The sequence below is a fragment of the Pseudophryne corroboree genome, chromosome 8, assembly GCF_028390025.1.
Source record: "Pseudophryne corroboree isolate aPseCor3 chromosome 8, aPseCor3.hap2, whole genome shotgun sequence".
NCBI lineage: Eukaryota > Metazoa > Chordata > Amphibia > Anura > Myobatrachidae > Pseudophryne > Pseudophryne corroboree.
The window spans coordinates 481834848-481857047 of NC_086451.1; positions in this window are offsets into that span (position 1 = coordinate 481834848).

The window sequence follows — 22200 nt, forward strand, 5'->3', positions numbered from 1 at the left end:
CAAACGTATTTGCTCCTGACCAAGTAGCTGCTCGGCAAAGTTGTAAAGCCGAGACCCCTCGGGCAGCCTTCCTTGTGGAGTGGGCATTTACAGATTTTTGGCTGTGGCAGGCCTGCCACAGAATGTGCAAGCTGAATTGTACTACAAATCCAACGAGCAATAGTCTGCTTAGAAGCAGGAACACCCAGCTTGTTGGGTGCATACAGGATAAACAGCGAGTCAGATTTTCTGACTCCAGCCGTCCTGGAAACATATATTTTCAGGGCCCTGACAACGTCTAGCAACTTGGAGTCCTCCAAGTCCCTAGTAGCCGCAGGCACCACAATAGGTTGGTTCAGGTGAAACGCTGAAACCACCTTAGGGAGAAACTGAGGACGAGTCCTCAATTCCGCCCTGTCCGAATGGAAAATCAGATAAGGGCTTTTACAGGATAAAGCCGCCAATTCTGACACGCGCCTGGCCCAGGCCAGGGCCAACAGCATGACCACTTTCCATGTGAGATATTTTAACTCCACAGATTTAAGTGGTTCAAACCAATGTGACTTTTGGAACCCAAAAACTACATTGAGATCCCAAGGTGCCACTGGAGGCACAAAAGGAGGCTGTATATACAGTACCCCTTTTACAAACGTCTGAACTTCAGGGACTGAAGCTAGTTCTTTTTGGAAGAAAATTGACAGGGCCGAAATTTGAACCTTAATGGACCCCAATTTCAGGCCCATAGACACTCCTGTTTGCAGGAAATGTAGGAATCGACCCAGTTGAAATTCCTCCGTCGGGCCTTACTGGCCTCGCACCACGCAACATATTTTCGCAAAATGCGGTGATAATGTTTTGCGGTTACATCCTTCCTGGCTTTGATCAGGATAGGGATGACTTCATCCGGAATGCCTTTTTCCTTCAGGATCCGGCGTTCAACCGCCATGCCGTCAAACGCCATGCCGTCAAACGCAGCCGCGGTAAGTCTTGGAACAGACAGGGTCCTTGCTGGAGCAGGTCCCTTCTTAGAGGTAGAGGCCACGGATCCTCCGTGAGCATCTCTTGAAGTTCCGGTTACCAAGTCCTTCTTGGCCAATCCGGAGCCACGAATATAGTGCTTACTCCTCTCCATCTTATAATTCTCAGTACCATTGGGTATGAGAGGCAGAGGATGGAACACATACACTGACCGGTACACCCACGGTGTTACCAGAGCGTCTACAGCTATTGCCTGAGGGTCCCTTGACCTGGCGCAATACCTGTCGAGTTTTTCCCAACGGTTTATAATCATGTGGAAGACTTCTGGGTGAAGTCCCCACTCTCCCGGGTGGAGGTCGTGTCTGCTGAGGAAGTCTGCTTCCCAGTTGTCCACTCCCGGAATGAATACTGCTGACAGTGCTATCACATGATTTTCCGCCCAGCGAAGAATCCTTGCAGCTTCTGCCATTGCCCTCCTGCTTCTTGTGCCATCCTGTCTGTTTACGTGGGTGACTGCCGTGATGTTGTCCGACTGGATCAACACCGGCTGACCTTGAAGCAGAGGTCTTGCTAAGCTTAGAGCATTGTAAATGGCCCTTAGCTTCAGGATATTTATGTGAAGTGATGTCTCCAGGCTTGACCATAAGCCCTGGAAATTCCTTCCCTGTGTGACTGCTCACCAGCCTCGCAGGCTGGCATCCGTGGTCACCAGGACCCAGTCCTGAATGCCGAATCTGCGGCCCTCTAGAAGATGAGCACTCTGCAACCACCACAGGAGGGACACCCTTGTCCTTGGTGACAGGGTTATCCGCTGATGCATCTGAAGATGCGACCCGGACCATTTGTCCAGCAGGTCCCACTGGAAAGTTCTTGCGTGGAATCTGCCGAATGGGATTGCTTCGCAGGAAGCCACCATTTTTCCCAGAACCCTTGTGCATTGATGCACTGAGACTTGGCTCGGTTTTAGGAGGTTCCTGACTAGCTCGGATAACTCCCTGGCTTTCTCCTCCGGGAGAAACACCTTTTTCTGGACTGTGTCCAGGATCATCCCTAGGAACAGAAGACGAGTCGTCGGAACCAGCTGCGATTTTGGAATATTGAGAATCCAACCGTGCTGCCGCAACACTACCCGAGATAGTGCTACACCGACCTCCAACTGTTCTCTGGATCTTACCCTTATCAGGAGATCGTCCAAGTAAGGGATAACTAAAACTCCCTTCCTTCGAAGGAGTATCATCATTTCGGCCATTACCTTGGTAAAGACCCGGGGTGCCGTGGACCATCCAAACGGCAGCGCCTGAAACTGATAGTGACAGTTCTGTACCACAACCTGAGGTACCCTTGGTGAGAAGGGTAAATTGGGACATGAAGGTAAGCATCCTTGATGTCCAGAGACACCATGTAGTCCCCTTCTTCCAGGTTCGCAATCACTGCTCTGAGTGACTCCATCTTGAATTTGAACTTCTGTATGTAAGTGTTCAAAGATTTTAGATTTAAAATCGGTCTCACCGAGCCGTCCGGCTTCGGTACCACAACAGTGTGGAATAATACCCCTTGCCCTGTTGCAGGAGGGGTACCTTGATTATCACCTGCTGGGAATACAGCTTGTGAATGGCTTCCAAACCTGCCTCCCTGTCGGAGGGAGACGTCGGTAAAGCCGACTTTAGGAAACGGCGAGGGGGAGACGTCTCGAATTCCAATTTGTACCCCTGAGATACCACCTGAAGGATCCAGGGGTCTACTTGCGAGTGAGCCCACTGCGCACTGAAATTCTTGAGACGGGCCCCCACCGTGCCTGAGTCCGCTTGTAAAGCCCCAGCGTCATGCTGAGGGCTTGGCAGAGGCGGGAGAGGGCTTCTGTTCCTGGGAACTGGCTGATTTCTGCAGCCTTTTTCCTCTTCCTCTGTCACGGGGCAGAAATGAGGAACCTTTTGCCCGCTTGCCCTTATGGGAATGAAAGGACTGCGCCTGATAATACGGCGTCTTCTTATGTTGAGAGGCGACCTGGGGTAAAAACGTGGATTTCCCAGCTGTTGCCGTGGCCACCAGGTCTGAAAGACCGACCCCAAATAACTCCTCCCCTTTATAAGGCAATACTTCCATATGCCGTTTGGAATCCGCATCACCTGACCACTGTCGTGTCCATAACCCTCTTCTGGCAGAAATGGACAACGCACTTACTCTTGATGCCAGTCGGCAAATATTCCGCTGTGCATCACGCATATATAGAAATGCATCTTTTAAATGCTCTATAGGCAATAATATACTATCCCTATCTAGGGTATCAATATTCTCAGTCAGGGAATCCGACCACGCCAACCCAGCACTGCACATCCAGGCTGAGGCGATTGCTGGTCGCAGTATAACACGAGTATGTGTGTAAATACATTTTAGGATACCCTCCTGCTTTCTATCAGCAGGATCCTTAAGGGCGGCCATCTCAGGAGAGGGTAGAGCCCTTGTTTTTACAAGCGTGTGAGCGCTTTATCCACCCTAGGGGGTGTTTCCCAACGCACCCTAACCTCTGGCGGGAAAGGATATAATGCCAATAACTTTTTAGAAATGATCAGTTTTTATCGGGGGAAACCCACGCTTCATCACACACCTCATTTAATTTCTCAGATTCAGGAAAACTACAGGTAGTTTTTCCTCACCAAACATAATACCCCTTTTGGTGGTACTCGTATTATCAGAAATGTGTAAAACATTTTTCATTGCCTCAATCATGTAACGTGTGGCCCTACTGGAAGTCACATTTGTCTCTTCACCGTCGACACTGGAGTCAGTATCCGTGTCGGCGTCTGTATCTGCCATCTGAGGTAACGGGCGCTTTAGAGCCCCTGATGGCCTGTGAGACGTCTGGACAGGCACAAGCTGAGTAGCCGGCTGTCTCATGTCAACCACTATCTTTTGTAAAGAGCTGACACTGTTAATTCCTTCCAACAGTTCACCCACTCAGGTGTCGACCCCCTAGGGGGTGACATCCCTATTACAGGCAATTTGCTCCGCCTCCACATCATTTTCCTCCTCATACATGTCAACACAAACGTACCGACACACAGCACACACACAGGGAATGCTCTGATAGAGGACAGGACCCCACTAGCCCTTTGGGGAGACAGAGGGAAAGTTTGCCAGCACACACCAGAGCGCTATATATATACAGGGATAACCTTATATAAGTGTTTTTCCCTTATAGCTGCTGTATTGTTAATACTGCGCCTAATTAGTGCCCCCCTCTCTTTTTTTAACCCTTTCTGTAGTGTAGTGACTGCAGGGGAGAGCCAGGGAGCTTCCCTCCAACGGAGCTGTGAGGGAAAATGGCGCCAGTGTGCTGAGGAGATAGGCTCCGCCCCTTTTTCGCGGACTTTTCTCCTGCTTTTTTATGGATTCTGGCAGGGGTTAAAATTCATCCATATAGCCCTGGGGGCTATATGTGATGTATTTTCGCCAGCCAAGGTGTTTTTATTGCTGCTCAGGGCGCCCCCCCCTAGCGCCCTGCACCCTCAGTGACCGAAGTGTGAAGTGTGCTGAGGAGCAATGGCGCACAGCTGCAGTGCTGTGCGCTACCTTGGTGAAGACAGGATGTCTTCTGCCGCCGATTTTCCGGACCTCTTCTTGCATCTGGCTCTGTAAGGGGGCCGGCGGCGCGGCTCTGGGACCGGACTCCATGGCTGGGCCTGTGTTCGATCCCTCTGGAGCTAATGGTGTCCAGTAGCCTAAGAAGCCCAATCCACTCTGCACGCAGGTGAGTTCGCTTCTTCTCCCCTTAGTCCCTCGATGCAGTGAGCCTGTTGCCAGCAGGTCTCACTGAAAATAAAAAACCTAAAACTAAACTTTTCACTAAGCAGCTCAGGAGAGCCACCTAGTGTGCACCCTTCTCGTTCGGGCACAAAAATCTAACTGAGCCTTGGAGGAGGGTCATGGGGGGAGGAGCCAGTGCACACCAGGTAGTCCTAAAGCTTTACTTTTGTGCCCAGTGTCCTGCGGAGCCGCTATTCCCCATGGTCCTTACGGAGTCCCCAGCATCCACTAGGACGTCAGAGAAACTCCTGTTAAGTTAATCAGGGGCCATTTCTGCTAGAGAAAGAAGCAAAAGTTTAGAGGCCTCATCTTAACCCCAGCAAGTTTTGTCAAAAGGGTAAAGTTGCATTTATTCCGTTCTTCCCATTAACCGAATCTGTGTTTTCTATATGGCTCGTGATTCCTTACTATATGTCCCTTGATCCCATCTATGTGTTTAATAATGTGGCTTGTTTTCTCTGTCTAGGGGTCTATATTGACTATGTGTTCTACTACTCTTACAATCTCTGGTAAAATGCCCTTCCTTCCTACAAATGTAACATATTCTTGTTCGTGATGTACCACCAGGGGTCTGGGGTTTGGGCTGATGGGGCGTTCCTGTCAGAGCCTGTAGACTTATTGTCATCAGATTATCCTCCTGTTGTTCCCTGCGCCTAGCCATATTCTTGTGCTGTTTAATTGCGCACTTTCTAAGACAAGCTACTGTGACCCCTCTCCAATTAGGCAAAGATGTTTGTACCCTGTCACTTACTGTCTTATTGAGCCCGTCCATTAGCACAGAGACAGCCACCTCCTTGTAATCCGCATCGTTCCCTGTATCTGATACCCCAATGTATCTATCCATTATTTGCAGGGCCCGATGGAAATATTCAGATGCCATTTCATTTTCTCTCTGTTTTATGGAGAAGATTTTATTCCATTTGACAACAGTAGGGAAATATACTCCTAATTGCAGATTGATTTGCCGTACATTCTCCTGATTGTAAATTAGACACAGAGGTACCTCTCACTGATGAATACAATCTGTTATGAATTTTGTGGTGTCAATATTAGGGGGCAGGCACGCTTTCAAAAGTATCCGCCAATCTTTGTTAGCTGGTTCATGAGCATTACCCAGATCTCTGATAAACTTCTGACATCTGGCTAAATGCTTCCGGGGATCGGGGAATTCTGAAATCATTGACTGCAGCTCAGCTCTGGACCATGGGCAATACATTGCATTATTCCTGGTGAGGATTACTCCCTATCGGATCCCCCATTGGGAGTTACTATTTCCAAGACAGGATGTAATCCTACCATTCCGTTCCTAATCTGTTTGCTGTAAGGTGTTGTTGTCTCTGTGCAATGACCCGTCTCACACTTACCGGTAGCTGTGACCTCACCAGTTCTTTCAGTGGGGAATACTGTTATTGCTCTTACTGGTTGGATAGGCCCCACCTGAGTTTCCTGCAAGGTGACTGCCTGAATGAGAGTTGCGATTTGGCTGGGTCCTTCATCTTCCTGTGACCTATAACCTTGGAGAGACTTCAAAACAGGATACAACTTGCAAAAATTAGGGTTAATACATTTCTCTTGCATTCTACTATCGTTTACAGATATACCATTGACTGTAGCCTTCTCTTCCCCTTCGACCTGTGTCGATAATGGTGTGTTCATGCCCTCATTCCTGCTAAGTTTGGAACTTGCTTTGCGAGTTTGTTCCCTTTGCATCTCCCCCTCTTGTTGCCACAGGTTTAAACACTCGTTATGTCTAATCCTTTGTTTTCTGGATTTAATCAGACATATTTTACTGCCTACATTCTGCAGTACCTCTGGTTCAAAGCTGCCCACCCTAGGGAATGACACCCTATCGTTGTCAGTCATACGTATCCATTTGTCACAATAAACTTCAGCGTGTGGACCATATTTTTCACACATGATAAACCTTGCTGACCCTTTTGGTCTTTCTTCTTCAGCCTGAACCCTGCACAAACGTCTCTCACTTGAGCAACTGGCTACCATATTTGTGGGTCTTTTTAATAACTAAAAAAAAAATTCCCACAAACACCAAAATACTCAATGCAAGTAGACGGTGAAAGTTCTTTGAGCGCTTTCACCCACTCTCGCCCACGCTGGCCAGCACTACGATACACTGTTGATAGTGGATCGCGATGTACCCAACTTAGGGCTCCTATCAGACTCTACAGCACCGTGATTTCTCTCGGTGGAGGTTCTGTTAGAATATTTTCCTGAGGGAGACAGCGAAAAATTCCTTTTCGGTATGTTTCAACTGGAATTTCTGTAGGGTGAAAAACAGAGATATTAGATAACTATTGTTCACCCTTTCCAGTGGACGCCCACCAGGGAGATTTCCCGACGTTATCAAAGAAAAACCCCTTTGTCTATACAATCTCGTCTGCGTATGCTTTTCCACAGCGCCTATGACACAATGGTATCACGTTGTGCTGTGTAGAACACACGGACATGCGATGCAATCTCACAGCCTATAGATACTAGTTATCTATATGCCCTAGGATTGCTGTAGACCAGCTGAAACATCTAGAGGTCACCTAGTTGTATGGGACACCTAGACCACTTCAGATCACCTAGACCACCTAGTTCTAATCACGTAAGGAAGCAAACCCTACGCCACCGGGCCTCTACTAACCCAGTGTTACCACTCCAGAATATCACCTAGACCATCTAGTTCCCGGGTTCAGCTCCACTCACTCCGCTCTCACTCACTCAAATACACCTTGTTTTTCTGTACAGAATTTTTTTTTCACTCGTTCTGGTCGGCAGCTTTTCCCCAGAGGCAATGCAGTTTAAACAAAATTCTTATACTAATCTGCTTTTGAAACCGGATAGTCATGTGCTATTGTAGCTTGGCTACTATCCCACCTTTTAACTGAACAAAATTATCGTGTAATTTGTACTTAATGTCCGCACTCTTACGCACTTTGCGTAAACACGCGACCGTGCGTGTCTGTTACGCTGCGTGCGCGGTCCTGTACTTTGTCCGAGCCACGTGTACAAAACCGTGCGTCCGCAATAAAACAAATCCCACAACCTCTATAAATGTGAGCAATGCTAACTGTAATCGCTCACAAGCACAACCGCTTGTTCTGTATAACCTTTAACGACCGGGCCAGACCTGCGTGTTGTGCTTTATATTTACTTCTTTAAACACTTTAATTTCAAATTTAACTATATAGCAACAAATGTATCCGATTTCACACAGATCTAAACAAATCTAGCAATCTAAATCTTGCGGCAACAATGTGAGAGGGTATGCGAAGTATCGGTGCCCTTTGTGTACGCTTTTGTCGCCCAAAAAAATTTCACAGATTTTTAAATAGCTTTTTTTCCTGTTTTATGGGTTCTATCAGCACCTCTGCAGAGCAGACGCAATCTAACAGCACACAAATAGGGTTTCTAAAACATCCACCGATCAGGAAAAGGTTACGTAGGATAACTTTCCACCCTTTGCTGCTAGATTAAGTCTGTTATGACCTGTTAGGCTGTGAGCATGTGAAAACCGGATCCGAGCCCCCGATTGTAAACGTCGGTTTACTTACAGGACTAAAAAGCTTATACTTTAACCACACTTGATACACTTTAATATTGAGCCACTGCGGACGCTGTACTCAATCCTTAGCCTACGTACTTTTAACACTATTAGCGTACAGGCCCCGTACTGTGTACGTACTTTGCGTACAAATGCTGCGCTGGCCGTACAAAGTACACTCAGTAAGTACACACCCAAAGATACACCGTGAGCACTTAGCAGCTGCACGTGTGACTGTAATACACTTATAACCTTAGCAAGGAAAGGAGACACGACACCAGATTGTACTTAAAATGCCGGGTTCCGACATACCAACATGTAATTACTGAAAGGGGGTTACAATAACAATACAATAGAATAATGGCTACAATCAATGGTACATACGTGTTTGGTTTCGCCTGCGCTTCTCAGTCTGGTCCTCAGTCATCAGGGTAGATGACCTTCAGAGTCTGTGAGCTGGCCGGGCATGCAGCTGGCTCTTTTATACAATATTCCAAAACCTAACACAATGGATACTGTAATCTCTTTGTCCATTGGACACAGGGATGGTCATTTACAGTACAGGAGAGGTCATAGGTCGGTTTGAATAGGTGGGCAATGTCTGTTCCAGGTGCACTTGCAGGTGGTCTCCTCTGGGTTCCCGCCGCATACCAAATGTACAGTAAATACAGTTAATATTTATATTCGGCTCCTGCACATAACTATTCACAGGAGCATGTGATCTTCTGCAAACCAACACCGGAATATTGCCCTTAATATACCCTACAGCTGGATACCAAACACCACCTTATAACCTAGTTCTGTCCCCTCCTATCCTGTAAAGGCAAATCCCTTTGTTCTGATACCATTTAAACTAGTGTAACTTGCTGGTGTGATGCAGGGAGACTATGGGGTAAATTTACTAAGGTGGGAGATTTTTAGAACTGGTGATGTTGCCCATGGCTACCAATCAGATTCTACTTACCATTTATCTAGCTGCTTCTAGCAGATAATAGATATACTCTGATTGGTTGCTATGGGCAACATCACCAGTTCTAAAAATCTCCCACTTTAGTAAATTTACCCCTATGTGTACATTGTGCACTATTTGGATTAAATATGTAATGTGTTTTTATGGCTTTTCCATGCGATCACAAATTCTACCGTAATTACCCATACCACGCGCTAATACGCAGGACCACACGAGCGACCATATGCAAATTGCGAATATGTGCACGCACGGCAGAACAAGTACGCGCACGGTGGCCATCTGTGTGTAGTTTGTACGTGATGTGTGTACTGCAATATTTTTCGACTTCGACAACGAGATGCCATCATGTCTACTTCAGGAAATCCCCAAAGACTCGTCACCTCTGCGAAGACTTCTTGGTGGAGGCCCCACTCTCCTGGATGTAGATCGTGTCTGCTGAGGAAGTCTGCTTCCCAGTTGTCCACTCCCGGAATGAAAATTGCTGACAGAGCTCTTACATGTCTTTCTGCCCAGAGGAGAATCCTTGTCACCTCTGCCATTGCCGCTCTGCTTTTCGTTCCACGTTGCCTGTTTATGTACGCGACTGCTGTTACATTGTCCGACTGGATCTGCACGGGATGATCTTGAAGATGTACCGATTGTAGAAGGCCGTTGTAAATGGCTCTCAATTCCAGAACGTTTATGTGAAGGCAGGCTTCCTGACTTGACCATTTTCCTTGGAAGTTTTCCCCCTGTGTGACAGCTCCCCAGTCTCGGAGACTTGCATCCGTGGTTATTAGGACCCAGTCGTGAATCCCAAACCTGCGTCCCTCTAGTAGGTGAGAACTGTGTAGCCACCACAGGAGCGAAAAACTGGCTTTGGGGGACATGATTATTTTCCGGTGCATGTGTAGGTGGGATCCGGACCACTTGTCCAACAGGTCCCACTGGAATACTCTGGTATGAAATCAGCCAAACTGTATGGCCTCGTAGGCCACTACCATTTTCCCCAACAACCGAATGCATTGATGGATCGACACGCTTGTTGGTTTCAATATTTGTATGACCATTTTCTGGATTTCCAGAGCCTTTTCCACTGGAAGAAATACTCTCGGTACTTCTGTGTCCAGAATCATCCCTAAAAAGAACAATCTTGTCGTCGGTTCCAACTGCGACTTTGGAAAATTCATGATCCAACCGTGTTGTTGGAGTATTGACAGGGAGAGTGTGATGTTCTGCACCAACTGTTCCCTGGATCTCGCTTTTATCAGGAGATCGTCCAGATAAGGAATTATGTTGACTCCTTTTTGACGAAGGAGGACCATCATCTCCGCCATCACCTTGGTGAATACCCTCGGTGCCATGGAGAGTGCGAACGGCAACGTCTGGAACTGGTAATGTCAATCCTGTACTGCGAATCTCAGATAAGCTTGGTGAGGAGGATAAATGGGAACATGCAAGTAAGCATCCTTTATGTCTACTGACACCATGAAGTCCCCCTCCTCCAGACTAGAAATCACTACCCTCAGGGATTCCATCTTGAACTTGAATCTTTTCAGGTAGAGATTCAGATATTCCAGGTTTAAAATCAGTCTGACCGAGCCATCCGGCTTCGGAACTACAAAGAGGCTTCAATAAAAACCTTCTCCTTGCTGTGACAAGGGTACCAGGACAATGACCTAATCCTGACATAATTTTTGAATTGCCGTTGTTACTGCCTCTCTTTCTGGAAGAGAAGCTGGCAAGGTCGATTTTAAAAATCGGCATGGGGGGACATCTTAAAACTCTAGTTTGTACCCATAGGACACTATTTGTAAGACCCATGGGTCCAGGCCAGATTGAATCCAGATTTGACTGAAAAGTTTCAGACGTGCTCCCACCCGAGCGGACTCCCGCAAGGGAGCCCCAGCGTCATGCTGCAGATTTGGCAGAAGCAGGGGTGGACTTCTGCTCCTGCGATCCGGGAGACGCTGCGGATTTCTTTCCTTTTCCCCTTCCGCTATGCTAAGAAGGGGGAACCTTTGGCCTTTTTGTATTTGTTGGGCCGAAAGGACTGCATGTGAGAGTGATGTGGCTTTTTCGCCGGTGTAGGAGCACAAGGCAAGAATGTCGACTTACCTGTGGTAGCCGCTGAGACTAACGCATCCAGCCCATCACCAAACAAGGCCTCGCCTTTATACGGGAGAGCCTCCATATTTCTTTTGGAATCTGCATCAGCATTCCACTGGCGAATCCACAACGCCCTCCGAGCAGATACGGACATCCCAAGAGACCAATATATTTCATGGTTTCTAGTACGTACGCAACAGCGTCTTTGATATGACCTAACGTTAGGAGTATCTCGTCTCCATCTATTGTGTCAATGTCTAATGACACATTTTCTGACCACTTTTCAATAAAACTAATCACCCACGCACAGACAATGGTAGTCCTGAGTAGTGTCCCATTGGCCACATCAATAGATCACCTCACTCACTTGCGGTCTGTCGGCTCCTTAAGTGAAGCCATTCCAGGCGCAGGGAGAAACACCTTTTCTCTTTTATGACAGGGCCCTGTCTGTCATGACTGTGGTTTTGTGGACCCGGTGTTAGTGAAGTCTACGCGGGCGACTGGAGGACAATGTGAATACTACTACTGACCTGGTTTGGGAGTGTTGTGGACTCGGAGTTTCTTCCGGTGACCGGGAAGAGGAACTGTAGCTGAGATGGCCGAATCTAGGTTTTCCTCATGCAGGATTTGGTCGGCAGACAGGAGACACGTATGGATGCTGGAGGTCTCCTGAAAGACAGAACTTGAAAAGGTGCTGAGGAATGAATGAATGAGTACCGGATGCTGGAGACACCAATTACGCTTGTGAGCACTGGGTGTTTGGAGGTGCAGAAGTGCTTGGAGGCACTGAAGTGCTTGTAGGTGCAGAAGTGCTTGAAGACACTGAGGTGCTTGGAGGCACTGAGGTGCTTGGAGGCACTGAAGTGCTTGTAGGTGCAGAAGTGCTTGGAGACACTGAGGTGCTTGGAGACACTGAGGTGCTTGGAGGCACTGAGGTGCTTGGAGGTGCAGAAGTGCTTGGAGGCACTGAGGTGCTTAGAGGCACTGAGGTTCTTGGAGGCACGGAGGTGCTCGGAGGCACAGAGGTGCTCGGAGGCACAGAGGTTCTTGGAAGCACTGAAGCCACAGGGATACGGGAGCTCTGAAGATCACAACTACAACAGCAGTAAAGATGAAACACGGCAGCAATGGTTTTCAGTTAAGACTATGGAATACTGTACTGTGCCTTTAAGATGAACCACAGCAACTGTGCCTTTACGTTGAGACTCGTGGAAATAGTGAATATCAGTGGCAACACAAAAGTAAACCAAACTGGGTAACAAAGGAACAGAGTTTTCACAGGAACTAAAGTACAAAGGTTACCTTTAGGGAGCTCAGCTTTAAAGCTCACACAGAGCTGTGTGTGACACGAGGAACTGGCCCAGTTCCCAACTCAGTCTCCCAACTTATACTTCCTGGTCCTTGGTGATTGGTGAGCAGGATTAGGTGATGCAGAGAGTCTCAGGCTGGCAGAGGATTGGACAACTCTGGGTCAGGTGAACAGTCACTGTCATGTGAGTACTCTAGACTAGGCTGTGATGTAGAATGAGGCCTAGCAGGCCGAGAGAACACTGAAGCCTGAACTTCTGCAAAACATAAGATGCTGGCTTTTAGGCCTAAACTTCAGATTACTGAATTCAGCCTCACACAGGAGATCACCACAGGTGGAGCTAATTAACTATTACCTTTCAGGCAGAGAACTCAGGAAAACTCATAGTGCTGACAAGCTGTTTAACTCAGTGAGTAAAAAGACACAGGATCTGGGACAGATGGCAGGGGTAAGTCACCAAATATGAGAACTACAGTCAGGATCGTGACAGTACCCTCCTCTTCAAGGGTAGACTCCGTACACCCATCTTTGGTCTTAGAGGAACTTGATGAATAACTTGTACACAAAGATTCAGAAAAGTGGAAACCAGAAGGTCCAGAAACAAAACTTAAGCTGAATTCTTCAAAAGTCTTCCTGATCTTCATCTTCTGAACAGGTAGACCATCCATCATTGACAAAACTGGAATTTCCTTCATCTGAAAGGACTGAGGAATAAACTGTAGAAGGTTCCTTTCCTAGATTAGTAATACGAGAAGATTGTGCTTTTGAAGCTAGCACTCCACTGAGGCTTAAATTAAATCTTGTTCTATAACGAGGACTTTTCATACAGAGACCTGTAGAGTTTTTGGTAATTCTGGAACCTCTTCATGCGTTAAAGCATAACAGGAATGAATGGGACCTCCCAGGAAAGGAGTAGCATCATAAACTGGTCTAAGTCTATTGGAAGATACCAGTCGTCTTTGGGAGTAACTACATCTGTTTTGTAAGCTGCATTAACAAGTTCTGAACAACACAAGGAATTTGGAGTGGAATCAATGGAAACATAACCAATTATTAAATCCACAGGCTGTTGTCTTTGTACTGTTTTCCAATTCTTGGCATCACTGAAATTCTTAAGGTATTGGTTCATCAAGGCATTATTTTGCTCAGAAAGCGATGGGTCAAAAAACGGAGCATTGGCTGAATGTTCTGAAGACTGAGTAGAGGATGAAATTGGACTCATGGAAACAGATGCCACTGAAACATTAGACTGAGGTACACATTCAGACATAAGGTCAATAGCCTTGGTATTTTTCTTGACTTTGGTGGCTACAGCAGAATTATTCTGACATTGATAAGAGGTATTAGTTTTCCCTGCAGAAGCTATGGACTCAATGCTGGAAGACGAGGAAACAGAATCAGAGACAAACTGAAGTCTAATTTTAGAACTAGATGGTGGAAGTCCTTTACTGTGACCAACTGTCAAAAGTTCTTTACTCGAGCCAATGCTTGGAATCGGTTTGAGTCCAGATGAGCTTGAACAGACTGAAACTGGAGAAATCTTTGGCTGGACGAGTAGGACTGTATTGGATCCGAGGATACTTGAATTGGCTGGAGCCAAAGGAGACTGACCAGGCTGGTCCTGGAGTATCGCTGGACCGGATGGAACCGGGACGGACTGACCAGGCGGAGCCTGGAATATTGCTGGACCGGCAGGAGCCCTTTCTTCACGGGGCTGAACTAAGGCAGGAGCCCCCTCTTCACGGGCCTGGGCTGAGGCAAGAGCCCCCTCTTCACGGGGCTGGGCTGAGGCAAGAGCCCCCACTTCACGGGGCTGGGCTGAGGCAAGAGCCCCCACTTCACGGGGCTGGGCTGAGGCAAGAGCCCACACTTCACGGGGCTGGGCTGAGGCAAGAGCCCCCACTTCACGGGGCTGGGCTGAGGCAAGAGCCCCCACTTCACGGGGCTGGGCTGAGGCAGGAGCCCCCTCTTCACGGGCCTGGGCTGAGGCAAGAGCCCCCTCTTCACGGGGCTGGGCTGAGGCAAGAGCCCCCACTTCACGGGGCTGGGCTGAGGCAAGAGTCCCCACTTCACAGGGCTGGGCTGAGGCAAGAGCACCCACTTCACGGGGCTGGGCTGAGGCAAGAGCCCCCACTTCACGGGCTGGGCTGAGGCAAGAGCCCCCACTTCACGGGGCTGGGCTGAGGCAAGAGCCCCCACTTCACGGGGCTGGGCTGAGGCAAGAGCCCCCACTTCACGGGGCTGGGCTGAGGCAAGAGCCCCCACTTCACGGGGCTGGGCTGAAGCAAGAGCCCCCATTTCACGGGGCTGGGCAGCACTCTGTAGACTCTCTGGCTGGGCAGCACTCTGTAGACTCTCTGGCTGGGCAGCACTCTGTAGACTCTCTGGCTGGGCAGCACTCTGTAGACTCTCTGGCTGGGCAGCACTCTGTAGACTCTCTGGCTGGGCAGTACTCTGTAGACTCTCTGGCGCTGGATACTCTGAACCCCTCACTGGGGCTGGACACTCTGAAGAACCCCCTCCTGGGTCTGGACAGTCTGAAGAACCCCCTCCTGGGGCTGGACACTCTGAAGAACCCCCTCCTGGGGCTGAAGACACGGACGCCCCTCCTTGGGCTGTAGACACGGACGCCCCTCCTTGGGCTGTAGACACGGATGCCCCTCCTTGGGCTGTAGACACAGACGCCCCTCCTTGGGCTGTAGACACAGACGCCCCTCCTTGGGCTGTAGACACGGACGCCCCTCCTTGGGCTGTAGACACGGACGCCCCTCCTTGGGCTGGACGCTCTGAACCCCTCACTGGGGCTGAAGACACGGATGCCCCTCCTTGGGCTGTAGACACGGACGCCACTCCTTGGGCTGTAGATACGGACGCCCCTCCTTGGGCTGTAGACACGGACTCCTCTGTGACTCTAAATGGCTTGAACATTCTTCTCTGGACACCCAACTTGGGATAAGGTCTTTTAATCACTGGACCCCAGTCATAAATTTGAGTCTCTTTCAGAGTAGCCTTCTTGATACCCCCGTCAGCAGTAGCAGGATCGGCTACTGTGGATGACTTGTAGACATGAGCACTATGATACTTAGATTTGTCACCATTCCCTGGCTAACGAAGAATGCAGTCTTTAACAAAATGACCAGAATTTCCACAGTAAAGACAGAGGTGTAGCTCCTTACGCCGCTGACGTTCAGCTTCAGAGAGCTTGGGCCGTGGATAGCTCTGATGAACAACTTTTCCTTGCACAGAGGAAGAGACTCTATTAACTGGATGGGACAAAACAGGTTCAACAACGTTGGTAGTATTCCTGAAGAGATCAGGCATCACAGAAAGAATACTAGACAAAAGTTCTTGTAACTGTAATAACATCTGGTAGAAAATCTGCAGTTGGTCAGGAGTCTTAGTGCAGAAGGTCTGAGAATCTCTGGAGAACGAATTCCGCTGCAGACACTGTGCCAATTGATGCTGAGTCGACTCCAAACCCTCCAAGCGTCCTGCAATATTGCTTAGGAGGTCCTGCGTCAGACAAACACTTTCGGCCGGGTCCATGTGGCCAGTTCCTACTGTCATGACTGTGATTTTGTGGACCCGGTGTTAGTAAAGTCTGCGCGGGCGACTAGAGGACAATGTGAATACTATTACTGACCTGGTTTGGGAGTGTTGTGGACTCTGGGTTTCTTCCGGTGACCGGGAAGAGGAACTGTAGCTGAGATGGCCGAATCTAGGTTCTCCTCATGCAGGATTTGGTCGGCAGACAGGAGACACGTATGGATGCTGGAGGTCTCCTGAAAGACAGAACTTGAAAAGGTGCTGAGGAATGAATGAAGGAGTACCGGATGCTGGAGACACCAATTACGCTTGTGAGCACTGGGTGTTTGGAGGTGCAGAAGTGCTTGGAGGCACTGAGGTGCTTGGAGGCACTGAAGTGCTTGTAGGTGCAGAAGTGCTTGAAGACACTGAGGTGCTTGGAGGCACTGAGGTGCTTGGAGGCACTGAAGTGCTTGTAGGTGCAGAAGTGCTTGGAGACACTGAGGTGCTTGGAGACACTGAGGTGCTTGGAGGCACTGAGGTGCTTGGAGGCACTGAGGTGCTTGGAGGTGCAGAAGTGCTTGGAGGCACTGAGGTTCTTGGAGGCACGGAGGTGCTCGGAGGCACGGAGGTGATCGGAGGCACGGAGGTTCTTGGAAGCACTGAAGCCACAGGGATACGGGAGCTCTGAAGATCACAACTACAACAGCAGTAAAGATGAAACACGGCAGCAATAATTTTCAGTTAAGACTATGGAATACTGTACTGTGCCTTTAAGATGAACCACTGCAACTGTGCCTTTACGTTGAGACTCGTGGAAATAGTGAATATCAATGGCAACACAAAAGTAAACCAAACTGGGTAACAAAGGAACAGAGTTTTCACAGGAACTAAAGTACAAAGGTTACCTTTAGGGAGCTCAGCTTTAAAGCTCACACAGAGCTGTGTGTGACACGAGGAACTGGCCCAGTTTCCAACTCAGTCTCCCAACTTATACTTCCTGGTCCTTGGTGATTGGTGAGCAGGATTAGGTGATGCAGAGAGTCTCAGGCTGGCAGAGGATTGGACAACTCTGGGTCAGGTGAACAGTCACTGTCATGTGAGTACTCTAGACTAGGCTGTGATGTAGAATGAGGCCTAGCAGGCCGAGAGAACACTGAAGCCTGAACTTCTGCAAAACATAGGATGCTGGCTTTTAGGCCTAAACTTCAGATTACTGAATTCAGCCTCACACAGGAGATCACCACAGGTGGAGCTAATTAACTATTACCTTTCAGGCAGAGAACTCAGGAAAACTCATAGTGCTGACAAGCTGTTTAACTCAGTGAGTAAAAAGACACAGGATCCGGGACAGATGGCAGGGGTAAGTCACCAAATACGAGAACTACAGTCAGGATCGTGACACTGTCTAAAATGCGGGGTGACTCCCACCTTTTGGAAAAAGATAAGCTGCCTGAATTCCTTTCGGGAATCTGAAATTTATTTTTAGGTTAAATCAGACTCCCTCCAAGAGACTGTTCAACTCCTGAGGTGGAGGAAAAATTACATTACTTCTTTACCAATGTAAACCCACTCCTTGTGGTAAAAGAGGGGGCTTCGTAACTTCTAACACCTCCTTTATAGCTAAAACATGTTTTTCAATGCTTTTTGCTAACTTCCCCTGGAATCACTAGTGTCGACAAAGGAATCATGTCGGTATCAGTTTGTACTACTTGTGCAAATTTGTATGTGACCCAGAGGGGTCCCTGTGGATGAAAGGCAGAACTATTAAAAATCACATCTTCAACAGATTTTCAGTTTTCTGCATGAGATTCAGTCCAACCTCTTAGTGATATGATTCACGCTATCATGTAACCTTTCACCCAGTCAGGCTCTTGGTGTCATATTACACCTCTGTGTCCCTAAAATGTCTCCCACAGAGGAAGAGCTCCCTGCCCCAAACATGTCACACACGTGCACAACCACCCCACAGACACTCCGGGACCCACAGTAACATCTGTCAGAAAGACACAGATAGGATTTGCCAGTTCACAACCCAGCACCAGTAACACAATGTCTGTGAACACAAAATGCCCACTGACATGCAGCGCTTTTATAATGTTAATCACACAATTATATAGCACCAAATTTACTGTGGCCACCCCCCTGTTTTGCACCCTGATACTTGTTCAGCAGTGGAGGAGGACCAGCATTGTCTCTGCAGCCTGGAAGGAGAGAAAATGGCGCTGAGCAGTGTGCTGGCTGACTGAGGAGGAAGCTCCACTCTTCAATAGCGTGTTTCTCCTCAGCATTTATGAGGTAATTTTTTATACTGGCGGGGGTAGGACTGTGCCTCAGCAACTTATGCCCCTTATTTATGCCAGTTTAAATAGGTTTCATGCTGCCAGGGCGCCCCCCCCCCCCGCGCGCCCGGCACCCTGCAGTGCCTGTGTATGTGTCGGCAACATGGCGCGCTGCGCTCTCGCCAGCCGCGCGGTACCTTTAGCCGTCACTTTCTTGACTGAAGATCTGTCTTCTAACACTCACCTGTCTTCTGACTTCTGGCTCTGTGAGGGGGGTGACGGCGTGCTGTGGGAGTGAGCATCTAGGCACGGCTAGCGTTCAGTTCCCTTCAGGAGCTAATGGTGTCCTGTCAGCCAGAAGCAGAGCCATGAAACTCTTTAGGAAGTTGGTTCCTACTTCTGCCCCCTCAGTCCCACGAAGCAGGGAGACTGTTGCCAGCAGTTCTCCCTGAAAATAAAAAACCTAATATAAGTCTTTTTAGAGAAACTCAGTAGCGCTCCTCTGGAGTGCATCCAGTCTGCCTGGGCACATTTCTAAAACTGAGGTCTGGAGGAGGGGCATAGAGGGAGGAGCCAGTTCACACCCTTGAAAAGTCTTAAAGTTCCCATGGCTCCTGCGGAACCGTCTATACCCCATGGTACTGAAGTGGACCCCTGCATCCTCTAGGACGTATGAGAAATTTAGATTACTCCACATAGTATGAGCTGGAATTCACATTACTCCACACAGAATGAGCCAAAATTCACATTACTCCACACAGTATGAGCCAAAATTCACATTACTCCACACAGTATGAGCTGAAATTCACATTACCCCACACAGTATGAGCTGAAATTCACATTACTCCACACATTATGAGCCGAAATTCATGTTACTCCACACAGTATGAGACGAAATTCACATTACTCCACACAGTATGAGCTGAAATTCACATTACCCCAAACAGTATGAGCTGAAATTGACATTACTCCTCACAGTATGAGACGAAATTCCCTTCCCCCTCACACAGTATGAGCCGAAATTCACATTACCCCACACAGTATGAGCCGAAATTCACATTACTCCACACAGTATGAGTCGAAATTCACATTACTCCACACAGTATGAGCCGAAATTCACATTACTCCACACAGTATGAGCCGAAATTCACATTACCCCACACAGTATGAGCCGAAATTCACATTACACCACACAGTATGAGCCGAAATTCACATTATTCCACACAGTATGAGTCGAAATTCACATTACTCCACACAGTATGAGCCAAAATTCACATTACTCCCACAGTATGAGCCGAAGTTCAGATTACAGCACACAGCATGAGCCGAACTTCACATTACGCCACACAGTAAGAGCTGAAATTCACATTACATCGCACAGTATGAGGCAAACTCACATTATGTCACACAGTATGAGCGAAAAATCACATTACTCCACACAGTATGAGACAAAATTCACATTACTCCCACAGTATGAGCCGGAATACAAATTACTCTACACAGTATATGTGAAACGAGTTTTATGGAAAGAACTTACCTTTGTTAAAACTTTCTGCAAGGTACACTGGGCTCCACAAGGAAAGACATAGGGGTGTAGAGTAGAATCTTGATCCGAGGCACCAACAGGCTCAAAAGCTTTGACTGTTCCCAGAATGCACAGCGCTGCCTCCTCTATAACCCTGCCTCCCTGCACAGGAGCTCAGTTTTTAGTTAACCAGCCCTATGCAGTAGCAGGAAAAGAGACGACAACGGTTAGTAACCACATACACCACACTCTCACGACAGGAGAAGTGTCAGCGGCTAATGCCATACCAACCCAAAGAAGCCAAGTGCGTCAGGGTGGGCGCCTTGTGGAGCCCAGTGTACCTCGCAGAAAGAGTTTTAACAAAGGTAAGTTCTTACCATAAAACTCGTTTTCTGCTGCAGGGTACACTGGGCTCCACAAGGAAAGACATAGGGGATATCCTAAAGCAGTTCCTTATGGGAGGGGACGCACTGTAGCGGGCACAAGAACCCGGCGTCCAAAGGAAGCATCCTGGGAAGCAGCAGTATCGAAGGCATAGAACCTTATGAACGTGTTCACAGAGGACCACGTAGCCGCCTTGCACAATTGTCCAAGGGGCGCACCACGGCGGGCCACCCAAGAAGGTCCAACAGACCGAGTAGAATGGGCCGTAATGTGAGCAGGAGCTGATAGACCAGCCCTCACATAAGCATGTGCAATCACCATTCTAATCCATCTGGCCAAAGTTTGCTTGTGAGCAGGCCAGCCCCGTTTGTGAAATCCAAAACAACACAAAGAGAGAATCAGATTTCCTAATAGAAGCAGTTCTCTTCACATAGGTACGGAGAGCCCGCACCACATCCAAAGACAGCTCTTTGGGAGACAGATCAGGAGAGACTAGGGCCGGAACCACAATCTCCTGATTAAGGTGGAACGAAGAAACCACCTTAGGCAAATAACCGGGACGAGTCCTAAGAACCGCCCGGTCACGGTGAAATATCAGATATGGTGAACTACAAGACACGGCACCCAAATCCGACACTCTTCTAGCTGAAGCAATAGCCAGCAGAAACACCACCTTAAGGGAAAGCCACTTAAGATCAGCTGAACCAAGAGGTTTAAACGGAGACTCTTGTAACGCCTCCAAAACCACCGACAAGTCCCAAGGAGCCACAGGCGGGACATAGGGAGGTTGGATACGCAACACACCCTGAGTGAAGGTATGCACATCAGGTAAGGTCGCAATCTTTCTCTGAAACCACACCGACAAGGCAGATATTTGAACCTTGAGGGAGGCCAGACGCAGGCCTAAGTCCAGGCCCTGCTGAAGAAAGGCCAACAACTTGGCTATACTAAACTTAGAAGCGTCATAATCGTTAGATGCGCACCAAACAAAGTAAGAATGCCAGACCCTATAGTAAATCCGAGCAGAAGCCGGTTTCCGGGCCCGCAACATAGTTTGAATGACCGCCTCATAAAACCCTTTAGCCCTCAAAACGGAAGCTTCAAGAGCCACAAAGACAGCCGGGCTAGGTCCTGGTAGACACAGGGGCCCTGAACGAGGAGGTCTGGACGTTGTGGAAGTAGAATTGGACGCTCTGACGATAGGCCCTGCATGTCTGAGAACCAGTGCCGTCTGGAGCTATGAGAAGCAGAATTCCTCTTTCTTGCTTGAACTTCCGAATTACGCTGGGCAGGAGAGACACCGGAGGGAACACGTACGGCAGCCGAAACCTCCATGGCACCGCCAGCGCATCCACGAATGCTGCTTGAGGATCCCTTGTCCTTGCTCCGAAGCCTGGAACCTTGTGATTGTGTCAAGACGCCATCAGATCTACGTCTGGAAGGCCCCACTTTTCCACTAGGAGTTGAAACACTTCTGGATGGAGGCCCCACTCGCCGGTATGTACGTCCCGACGACTGAGAAAGTCCGCTTCCCAATTCAGGACTCCCGGAATGAATATTGCCAATATGGCCGGTAGATGGCCTTCCGGCCAATGTAGAATCCGTGAGACTTCCTTCATTGCCAAACGGCTTTGAGTGCCGCCATGATGATTTATGTAAGCCACTGTGGTGGCGTTGTCCGACTGTACTTGAATAGGACGGTTCTGAATTAAATGCTGGGCCAGGTTCAACGCATTGAAGACCGCCCGCAATTCCAGAATGTTGATCGAGAGGAGAGATTCCTCCTTGGTCCACCGACCCTGAAGGGAG